We start from the raw sequence: 11,494 nt of genomic DNA on the forward strand, positions 1-11,494 counted from the left end.
TCAACAACAAAAGTTCTTCTCAATGTTTCTTAGACTGCAATAAGTGGTATAGAAAGAGCAGGGAAGGGGAATTGGAAGAAATACTCCAAGAGATCAAAAGGCTTCCAGAAGCTGGATGTTTTAATTCTGGTATGATTTATCCTATTAGAGTTCCCAGAGTTGTGGAGCATATTCTTGGACCATCAATTCAAGGTCAAACAATAGCATCAAAAGCTTTGGACAAAACTATGAAACTATTGTCATAGATTTTAGAGGATTGGTATTTAGGGAATAGGAGGAATAGGCAAGACTACTCTAGTAAAGAACTTGAACAATGAGCTCAAGACTACTTCCATGCAGCCTTTTGGCATCGTCATTTGGGCTACTGTTTCCCAGAATTTGGACATTAGAAATGTCCAGGCACAAATAACTAGTTCAGGGATTCAGTTGAGTGAGATTTCATTTGTAGAGTTTTCAAATTCAAATTCTCTTAAAAGAGTTTCTTTCGTGAATAATGAAATTACATGGCTATCTTATTGCATAATACAATGTTCAGAGGCCTCAGCTTTGTTACTACAAAGAAATTATCTCCTTGACACAATTCCTGAGAGATTCCTACAAGGATTTAAAGCGCTCAGGGTATTGAATCTCAGTGAAACCCACATCCAGTCATTGCCTCATTCTTTGCTTCTACTTAGGGCCTTCGTGCTCTTCTTTTAGGCAGTTGCAGGAATCTCGAAGAAATACCCTCACTTGGAATGCTTAGTAATCTTCAAAAGCTTGATCTTAGTGGTACTCGTATCACTAAATTGCCAAGAGAGATGGAAAACCTGAGTGAGCTAAGGCAATTAGACTTATCCAAGGCTTTCCTATTGAAAAGCATTCAACCTGGAATTATATCCAGGTTGTTTTGTCTAGAGGTTCTAAATATGAAAAGAAGTGGCTTTCATTCCATTTGAAGGGAGAGGAAGACGGACAAGCAACCTTTGAAGAGCTCAGATCCTTTAATCGATTACATAAGTTATCCATCTCAGTGAACTGGATCTTATGGGACAAATATGAAGATCTTTCCTGGATAAATAGATTGACACATTTTGAACTTCCCATTTACCAAACAAACAGCATCCTAAGAACAAATGAAAAGAGGGGCTATATCCAAAGTGTTAATCTGTCACAAGAATGGATTAGGTAGTTCTGAGGTAATTCAAGTTCACTAGTATTAAGTATTTGTGTAGGAAAGATTGAAATGCTTGAAGACTTCATTAAAAGTGCAGCCACCTTTGCTGGTTTGAAGTCACTTATTTTTAGCAGGTGCCCTATCAATTTAGGGCAAGGAGGAGGATGTGCTGCCCCTTGTGACCTACTACCAAACCTGGAGGAACTTCGTCTCTACGATATGCTTGACCTAAAAAGCAATTCAAAGCTAGTTGGTCATCTTGGGCTAAGATTTCGCAACCTAAAATCAATTGATGTGGACAACTGTTCTCAGATGAAATATCTTGTCTCCTATGGTGACTTCATTCAGATCCTTCCAAACCTAGAAGTAATCAAGGTAAGCCACTGTGAAAACTTGGAAGAACTATTTAATTATGATTTAGGGCAGAATATGGCTCCAGATCATGTTGTTCCAAAACTAAGGATATTAGAATTGGTGGGTCACCCCAAATTAAGAACTCTTTGTAGACATGAAATGACATGGCCATGTTTAGAGCAGATTAAAGTGTTGCAATGTGATCGTCTTAGAAGGCTGCCTCTTGCTAAACAAAATACAGACACCATAAAAGAAATAAAAGGAGACTTACAATGGTGGTTTGCTTTGGAGTGGGATGATGAGGAAACCAAATTGAGTATGCTGCCTTAATTCTACCCATGGCAGTAATTGGAAATGGAATTACTGCTGGGATTTGGTGGCTTTGCTTTAAATAAGAGATTTGGTGCTAAGTGGCCCTTGTGATATTGTTTCAATATTGAAAGAAAACACAGTGAGTGAGTCAGGAGTTTGTTCATTACCTTACGTGATAGCACCATTGAATTATTGTAGTGTCAGAGCATCAATAAGCTAGAGAGTTTGTTCATTATTAGAATGTGAATCCATGCGTGCATTGGGATATAATTGTGATACAATGTTGAAGAATAATTCTAGATCTTGGCATCTTTATCATCCAATTCATTTATACCCTGCAATATCATTCTTATCTCATTATCATGCTGTTAACATGTAAATGACTACTCTTCATTGCATCTCCTATTTTTGAAAACAAAAACCATTTTCCTTGCATATACAGCACTGATGCTTGGGTGCATCAGTACAAACAGATAAGACCTTCAAACATGTTTGAATATTTACTGTCTCACATCATTGTTGACAACTTAAGAAAACTTGCCTAAATACACTGAAGCACCAACCCTTTTCCCTGTAACTCATTAAAGGATGTTGCAGAAAGTAGAACTCACAAAATACATGTTCCTCTAAACATAATCCTTAAACCCCCTAAACAAGATGTTAGACATCAAACAAAATGTATGCATGATTGAACAAGCACAATATTCCATTCCATCGGTACATATACCTCATGTTTTTCCCACTATGGGCTCCAAGGCTAATGCATCTGTAGTTTAGCTTCTGATATATAGAAATGATGTTTCTCCTCACGACGGATTTTTGCTTTCATAAATGCACCCCTAGCTTTAGGATAGATGCTATTTCCTTCCTTCAATCCTTTAGTATTTATTTTATTGCTGGTTGAATTCCCAATCTCACCATATATGTCAATATTAACTTTTCTGTCTCTCTTCAGTTTCGTTTCTGACATATATTCCACTTCTGGATAGTCTCAACAACCAATCTTGCATCACATTCTGGAGCTGACTCATGTGCAATCCAGACACAACAAGTGTTGGATCTAGCAGTAGTTATTTAGACAGATTACCACTAGATTACCACCAGATTACCATTTTCGGTTCTTACCACCAGATTACCAGCAGTAGTTATTTAGACAGTACCAGGATTATAGGCAGGGTACTCGGACAGTTAATGAGTACATAGAAGAGTTTGACAGGCTGGCGAATCGCAATGATTTGGAAGAAACTGAAGATCAACGGATATCTAGATTTGTACACGGGTTACAAGTTTCCATCTGAGATCAAGTATCTTTACAAACCCTATATACTTTAAATGAGGTTGTAACCATATCCAAGAAAATAGAATATCAGCATCTCAGGGCAAGCTCAAAGTTTTCCAACCACAATTCGGAGTCCTCCAATTCCACTACCAACAAAGGTAAACAGCTCATGTTTACACCACGATCACAACCTGTGATTAAGGAGAGTAGTGGTGTCAACCACTCCACAATGGCAGTAGCAGGTTCCGCAGCCCAGTTGATAGTGAACGCCAACCCCTATGCTAGGCCAATTGGAAATAAGAGCTACAGGTGCGGAGAACCAGGACATCGATCTAGTACTTACCCTAAGCGAGCCGCAGTGAATTTGGTGGTGGCAAAAAAGGGTGTCGCAAAAGGTGAACAAGTGGATGAAGAGGTGTATAATGATGTTGATCCTTATGCTTATGATCCCAATAAGGTCCAAGAGGATGAGGAAGGCGTGCCATTAGGGAGGTCTTTAGTGATTCAGAGGTTAATGCTCATACTAAGGGTGGAATATGGTAATCAGCGAAATGAGATCTTCCGAGCACAATGCACCATTAGCAAGAAGGTCTATGATTTGATTATTGACAGTGGTAGTGTAGAAAACATCACGTCGAAGAGTTTGGTTACCAAGCTGGGACTGAAAACAGAGAAGCATCCCTCTCCATACAAGATAGGTTGGACCAAGTAAGGTACGAAAACTCTTGTTACTCAACAATGTCGTGTTACTTTTTCTATGGGTAAATGTTATGTAGATGAAGTAGTTTGTGATGTTGTTGAAATGGATGCATGTCATTTAATATTAGGTAGACCTTGGCAGCATGATGTAGATGCTACTCATAGGTGTAAGGATAACGTGTATGTGTTCTTTAAGAATTGCAGAAAAATTGTCCTTGGTCCTATTAAGGAAGGCAGTGTACCCAAAGCTTCATAGTCAACAATGAGGATGAGTTTGACAGGGAGTGTAAGGAGTTGAAACAGGTATATGCTGTAGTGGTGACGGATGGTGAGCCAAAGAAGGTTGCTGAGATACTTGAGGCAATTCAACCATTGATCAAGGAGTTTGAAGAGCTTTTTTCAGAAGAGCTTCCTGCAGGTTTACCACCAATGCGTGACATCCAGCATTGCATTGATTTAGCTCCTAGAGCTAGTCTACGAAATCTTCCACATTATAGGAAGAATCCTCAAGAGGGTCAAATTTTACAAGGGTAGGTGGATGAGCTTCTAAGCAAGGGGCAGAATAGGGAGAGTATGAGTCCATGTGCAGTACCGGCATTGTTAATACCAAAGAAGGATGGGAGCTAGCATCTATGTATGGATAGTCGAGCCATCAACAAGATCACAATCAGGTATCGATTTCCTATTCCCCGACTAGATGACATGTTTGATATGTTAAGTGGGTCCAAGTATTACATCAAGCTAGATCTCAAGAGTGGGTATCACCAGATTCGGATCCAACCTGGAGATGAGTGGAAGACAGCTTTTAAGACAAAGGAGGGTTTGTATGAGTGGATGGTGACACCTTTTGGGTTGTCCAATGCTCCCAGCACTTTCATGAGGCTTTTGAATCAAGTATTGAAACCATTTATTGGAAAGTTTATGATAGTTTATTTTGACAATATCCTAATTTACAGTAAAACAGAAGCAGCCTACTATAATCATGTGCAAGAAGTAATGGTGGTGTTGCAAGCCAATGAGTTGTATATCAACTTAAACAAGTGTAGCTTCTTGATCGATAAGTTGCTGTTCTTAGGATATGTGGTCAGTGTGGATGAGATTTATGTTGATGAGGACAAGGTTCGTGCAATTAGAGAATGGCCAACCCCAAAGACAGTGAGTAATGTGCGAAGCTTCCATGGGCTAACAACCTTCTATCGAAGGTTTGTTTGAAATTTCAATAGCATAATAGCCCCTATCATTGAGTGTCTGAAGAAGGGGAGGTTTTTATGGGGAAAGGAGGTAGAATAGAATTTTTCCTTAATCAAGGAGAAGTTGAGCATAGCCTCGGTTTTGGAATTGCCCAACTTTGATAAGGTGTTTCAGGTGGAGTGTGATACATCTATGGTCAAGATAGGCGCTGTTCTTTCATAAGACAACAAACCAATAACATTCTTCAGTGAGAAAGTATGTGAAGCTCGAAGTAAATGGTTGGCCTATGAGCTGGAGTTCTTTGCTATAATATGGACTCTTAAGCATTAGGCACATTACTTGATTCAGAAGGAGTTTGTATTACATATAGATCATCAAGCATTAAAGCACATCAACAGTCAAGTTAGCATTAATAGGATGCATGCTTGGTGGGTAGCTTATATACAGCACATCTATTTCACATTGAAACACAAGCTTGGCATCACTAATAAGGTGGCTAATGTGCTCAATAGGATAGCATCTTTGTTGACCACTCTACATACTAAAGTTGTAGGGTTTGATTGCCTCAAGGAGCTATACGAGAATGATGAGGATTTTGGTAATATTTGGGGTAAGTGTCAACAAACTCATACTGCTGTCAATAGTATGTACATCTAGGATGGTTTCCTCTTTCGGGATAATCAATTGTGCATCCCTAAAAGTTTATTGAGGGAGCAGGTTATTAGGGAGCTACATGGTCGAGGTTTGGGTGGACATATGGACAGAGATAAGACTATAGCAATGGTGGAGGAGATGTATTATTGGCCACAACTCAAGAGGGATGTTAGCAATCATGTGAGGAAGTGTCCAATCTGCCAAACTTCAATCTCAGAATACTGGTTTATACATGCTTTTGCCAATTCCACAAGCACCATGGGAGGATCTATCTATGGGCTTTATACTGGGTCTTCCTCGAACCCAGCGAGGTATGGATTCTGTTTTTGTTATGGTTGACAAGTACTCAAAGATATCCCATTTCATAGCATGCAAGAAGACTTCAGATGCTACTCAACTGGCCAATCTCTTCTTTAAGGAAGTTGTGCATTTGCATGGAGTGTCAAAGTCCATCACCTCTGACCAGGACACCAAGTTCATTAGTCACTTTTGGCGGACTTTGTAGAAACATTTTGACACTTCCTTAAATTACAACAGCACCAGTCATCCTCAAACTGATGGCCAAACGGAAGTAGTTAATCGACGGAAGTAGTTAATTGCACTTTGGGGAATTCGATCTAGTGTATCTCAAGCGAGAAACCTAAGCAGTGGGACCTTGCATTGTCCCAAGTAGAGTTTGCTTACAATAGCTCAGTCAACAGAAGCACTGGTAAGTCTCCATTTGCCATCGTCTACTACTTGCCCCCAAAACACACTTTGGACTTGGTATCTTTACCTAAGCTCCTATGAGTGAGTCAAGCAGCAAAGAATATAGCTAACCGTATTCAGGCCATGCAAGAGGAGGTGAGGCAGAAACTTGAAACTACAAATGCCAAGTACAAGGAAGCTGCTGATAAGAAGAGGCATGAGAAGATCTTCAATGTTGGGGATTTAGTGCTAGTTTACCTTAGAAAGGAGAGATTTCTTGTTGGTACCTACAGCAAATTGAAGGACAAGAAGTATGGGCCATTTCAGATTACTAAGAAGATCAACAATAATGCTTATATGGTTGCTCTTCCTCCAGACATGAACATTTCTTTTACCTTCAATATTGCTGACTTGTATGATTATCATCCTCTTGATGAACCAGATAGTAGGAACTCAGGGTCGAGTTCTTTTCAAGTGGGGGAGATTGATGTAGAATAGACAGCACATGCCTTCCTAAAGCAGCAGGGGTGCAGGAAGTCACAACGCAAGATCAAAGGAGGGTGCCAGTAGAGGCCATCGGGGTGACAGTGTCAGAATTGCATGAAAGTTGGCAGGTTGAAGGGAAACAACATTATGATCCAGACTCATTCATGAATGTCGCCAAAATTTAGGCGAATTCCTTCATTAAGGCCCCAAAAATAGTGTTTTTGCTATTTATAGTAATATTTGTTTTTCCTTAATAACTTTTAATTTAAAATTCATAATAAGATTTCGTCTATTTTGGGACAACCCTTAAGGTCAGTAGTTTATGATTCTGCATTTAACTCAATTTTTCCATTTTTGGCTAATTTCGGTATTTTTGTCACCTAATTGCATAATTAGTGCAAATTAGAGTTTTAGATGTTTTTCTCAGTATTTGTATGTTTTGTAGCCGTTAGAAGCAAATCAAACTATTATCAATAAATACAGACTTTTGTCAAATTATTTCTCCAGTGGATTCCAGTTTTCTTTTCCTTGTGGACTCAGGGAACCTCTTGTGGATTCGAGGTTTACTATCAGGAACTAATAGTTTAGTTTCTGTTCCATCAAGAGAGTATCGTGTGTACTTTCTTTAAACTTTTGCGACATCAATGAAAGTAAACACCACCATCCCTCTCCAGGCTGAAGCAGAAGCAATTAGATGGGCAATTTCCTTAGCCCCTGCTCTGGTTGGCAAATCTGTTATTGTGGAGTCTGACTCTCAATCTGTTGTCCAGCTTCTTTCGAAGTTGGCAGTGCCCCCTCCTTGGAGAATCAAGTCATTATGCTTTGATTTGAAGCCCCTTTTGTCTCTCTCCAATAATGTCTCTGTAATCTGGGTCCCTAGGCTGTGTAATGAGGCAACCCGCACCTTAGCTAAATGGTGTTTATCTTGTAATTTTTTTTTGGCTCTTTTGGCTATGGTTATAGCTCAGACTGTTTATCTTCAGTTATTTTGGGAGAGTCCAGTAGGGTGTTGTAATTTTCATTTTCCTCTTTAATAAAGTTTTCTATTCATAAAAAAATAAAATAAAAATAAAAATGTAGAAAATTAAGCTTTTATTTACATTTTTTAGTGACCGTGGATAAAAATATGTTGAAAAAACTCAAGTTTGTTGTAGTGACACCTAGGCTCCAACAAGACTGCGATAGTTAGAAGGATCCAAAAGTGGTTCACATCACTACAGAGCTAGTAAGGTGAGTAGCTGGTGAGCAAAGAGTAGGAAAAAATATACCATGTATCGGATATATGAGTCCTCCCTCTTACATGGGTGGTGAGAGAGAGGACTCATGCACCCGATGCATAATATACCTTTTCAAGAAGTTGTACGTGTTTGATGAGTAGGTCTGTATATAGTGTATTTGGTTTGGGTAAGTTAGAGTCTTGGATCAGTATATGTGTTATATATTTGAAGACCAAGAACATAGCTTAATGAGCCAAGATCTTTTAGTTCAATTTACCATATCTCAATAGTTTAAATTCTCGTTCTCTTTCTCAAACTTGTTGATCTATAAGGGTATTTATCTTTGTAATTTTCTAATTTTTATTTATTTGTTTATTCATCCCCATACTTATCTACATTCATGCTTATTTGCAAAGGCTGTCCATCTGCCCATCATACCCAAACCGCTAATGTTTCTCTTCTTTCTTTTTTCTTTTTATTTATTTTTTATTTTATCCTTTTGCATTCAATTCAATTCACCGTTTGTGTATGTATGAATGAGTTTGTTGTGGTGGTGTGGTCTTGCTTCTTTTATTCATTTTTATGTTGATGTATAAGTTATGGCTTTATCTGGGTATCATTTTTGTGATTTTAAAAGTCTGGGCTGTAATTTAATTTAGCTTTGTGGATGACAGTTTGTATGAATTGTGACCCTAATAAGTCACGTAATTAGTAGTCCATGTGTATGAGGAAGATTGAACAATTTGAACTCACCCTCACAATATATATTATGTAATCCGTGTTTTAAAAATTGCAAGCCATAATTAAGACCCACTGTTATTCGTTGGCCATGGTGGATATTTAAATGTAGGATTTGAAAAGCTTGAACAATATTCAGCGTAGAGTAAATGGACGTGTCGAAAGCAACGTGTAAAAAAAATTATAAGTAACCAATTGCATAGAATGTGTTTATAGATGTATGGGTTTTTTTTTTTTTTTTTTTTTTTTTATAATAATTTAAAATTTTATATTTTTCTATCCTTAAAAAAAATTGTGACCATATGCCAAAAAATTAAATTTTAGTTCATAAAATAAGAGTCCGTTTGGATTGAGCTTATTTTTGCTGAAACTGAAAACTGAAACTAAAAATACTGTAGGGAAATAATTTTTAAATGCGTAAATAGTGCTGTGTGACCCATTTTTAATGAAAAAGTTATTGAAAAGTGTAATTTATGGAACCTGTGAACAGTGCATGAGTGCACTGCTCACAGTTGACTTGTCAACAATTGTGGGCTGAACCCAAAAAAAAATAAAATAAAATAAAATACAAAACACTGGTTACAAAACACAAACGCTAAGGGTATGTTTGATACACTGAATGAAGATTACAATAGGAATTGTAATCTTTATTACTAGGAATAAAATGTGTTGTAATGTAATAACTAAACTTATTCATTAGTTTGGTTGTAAGTTATATATTTTAATCTAGATAATTCCATCTATTAACCTTTTTCCTATGATTCTAGCAATTCTTGCATAAAGATTTACCGAGCCTATGACTTAAACAGTCACGCATTTTTCAAAGAAGATCGAAGGTTTATATATAATTATTTTTACTTCAACTCCTATAAAATCATTTCAAGGTGAAAAAAAAAAAATGTGTATATATTTGCAAATGTTTTTTTTAAAAGAAAAAACCATAAACTTCAACGTTCCATTTTTTATTATTATTATTATTAAAGGCAAACTAATTCTTATCACCACAAGGGCAAGTAAAGTTTATTTTAACCTGAAGATTAGAGAGGCTGCTGAGCACAGCTTATTGACAGGCTCGTATTCATTTACTTTAAGAGTAAACATTCGGTCCGGGCGTGGCGTAAAACCAGTGTTTTACGCCACGCCAATGAGAGCTCGCCACGTCAAAAAAACCCCACACAGCAACAAAAAAAAAAAGAGTCTCCCACAGAAAACCCTTCACGCACGCACAGAGCTTCCTTCAATCCTCCTTCACGCTCACAAAGAACCTCCTTCACGCCGAACCTCCACAACCTGCTTGCACGCTCGCCGGTTCACGCCATTTGCTCTGCTTCCTCTCTTCCTTCACGCCGAACCTCCACCACCGCCACACAGATCGCCGGTTCACGCCGTTCCTCTGCTTCGTCTCTTCCTTCACGCCGAACCTCCACCACCGCCACACAGATCGTCGGAGCAGAACGATTTCGAAGAAGAAGAGTTCGCCGGAGCTTGGAAACAAACCGGAGCCGCCGTGAGCCACGATCCAAAGGTTTGTTTTTCATGATTTTCCCTTTTCCCCAATTTGGATTTCGAATTGGGTGTTCGGATTTTTTGTTTGCTTCATCGGAAAGTTTCAAATTTTGAGCATTTCCTTTTATGATGAGAACAGAGGGTGAGTGTTTGAACAGAGACGAAGCAGAGGAATGGCGTGAACCGGCGATCTGTGTGGCGGTGGTGGAGGTTCGGCGTGAAGGAAGAGAGGAAGCAGAGCAAATGGCGTGAACCGGCGAGCGTGCGAGCAGGTTGTGGAGGTTCGGCGTGAAGAAGGTTCTTTGTGAGCGTGAAGGAGGTTTGAACGAAGCTCTGTGGGTGTGTGAAGGGTTTTCTGTGGGAGACTCTTTTTTTTTGTTGCTGTGTGGATTTTTTTGACGTGGCGAGCTCTCATTGGCGTGGCGTAAAACACTGGTTTTACGCCACGCCCGGACCGAATGTTTACTCTTACTTTAATAATTCTATATCATGAAATCAAAAAAAAAAAAAAAAAAAAAATCTATATCATGGATTGTCAATAGATTTTGTGTTTAATTAATATCTTTCTATTTTTAGATGTAAAATTGTTGAGGAAGAAGGAATAATGTTGTTTGACAAAAAACCAAAATCTGAATCAAAGCGGATAAAGCAAAATACAATGTCATTGCCATAAAATGGAACTTCACAGAAACAATATCATCAAAAATATAGGTAGAAATATCAATTTTAGAACCTTCAAATGTCTTTTTTTGCTTACTCTTTAACCCTGAGATTCTTTTTGGCATAAACCATGTTAAAAATGAAAGGCAAGGTTCAGTTATCTATTGTCTTAGGCATCTTGTTAGTCAACTTCGGCTAAATAGATAAAAAGATAAAAGAAATATGATAAATGTTTTGCTTTTGGTATTATTATTATTATTACTACTACTACTACTACTACGCATTTTTGGGTTACAAAATCAAATGATCATTATGTTTTCACAAATATTAATTTTTATTATTCACTGCACATTATATTATACAACATCATTATCCCATAAAACAAAAGTTTAGTCAAACTAATATTTTATATATTTAATAACTCAAGCTTAACATCAATAATACCACAATAATTAAACATTTCCATGCGTAAGCACAGATTACAAGCTAGTATAATATTGATGGACTTATTCTTTATAAATTTCCAGTTGAAAGATTCATATTTTGTCACCCTAG

At 37.8% G+C, this 11,494-nt stretch overlaps 1 pseudogene; it reads left to right on the top strand.

The window, feature by feature from the left end:
• Positions 1–333: 333 nt before the first annotated feature.
• On the top strand, positions 334–1,905 carry LOC115956430 (annotated as a pseudogene).
• The last annotated feature ends 9,589 nt before the right edge of the window (positions 1,906–11,494 follow it).

Source organism: Quercus lobata, chromosome 8 (assembly GCF_001633185.2).
Source record: "Quercus lobata isolate SW786 chromosome 8, ValleyOak3.0 Primary Assembly, whole genome shotgun sequence".
Taxonomy (NCBI): Eukaryota; Viridiplantae; Streptophyta; class Magnoliopsida; order Fagales; family Fagaceae; genus Quercus; species Quercus lobata.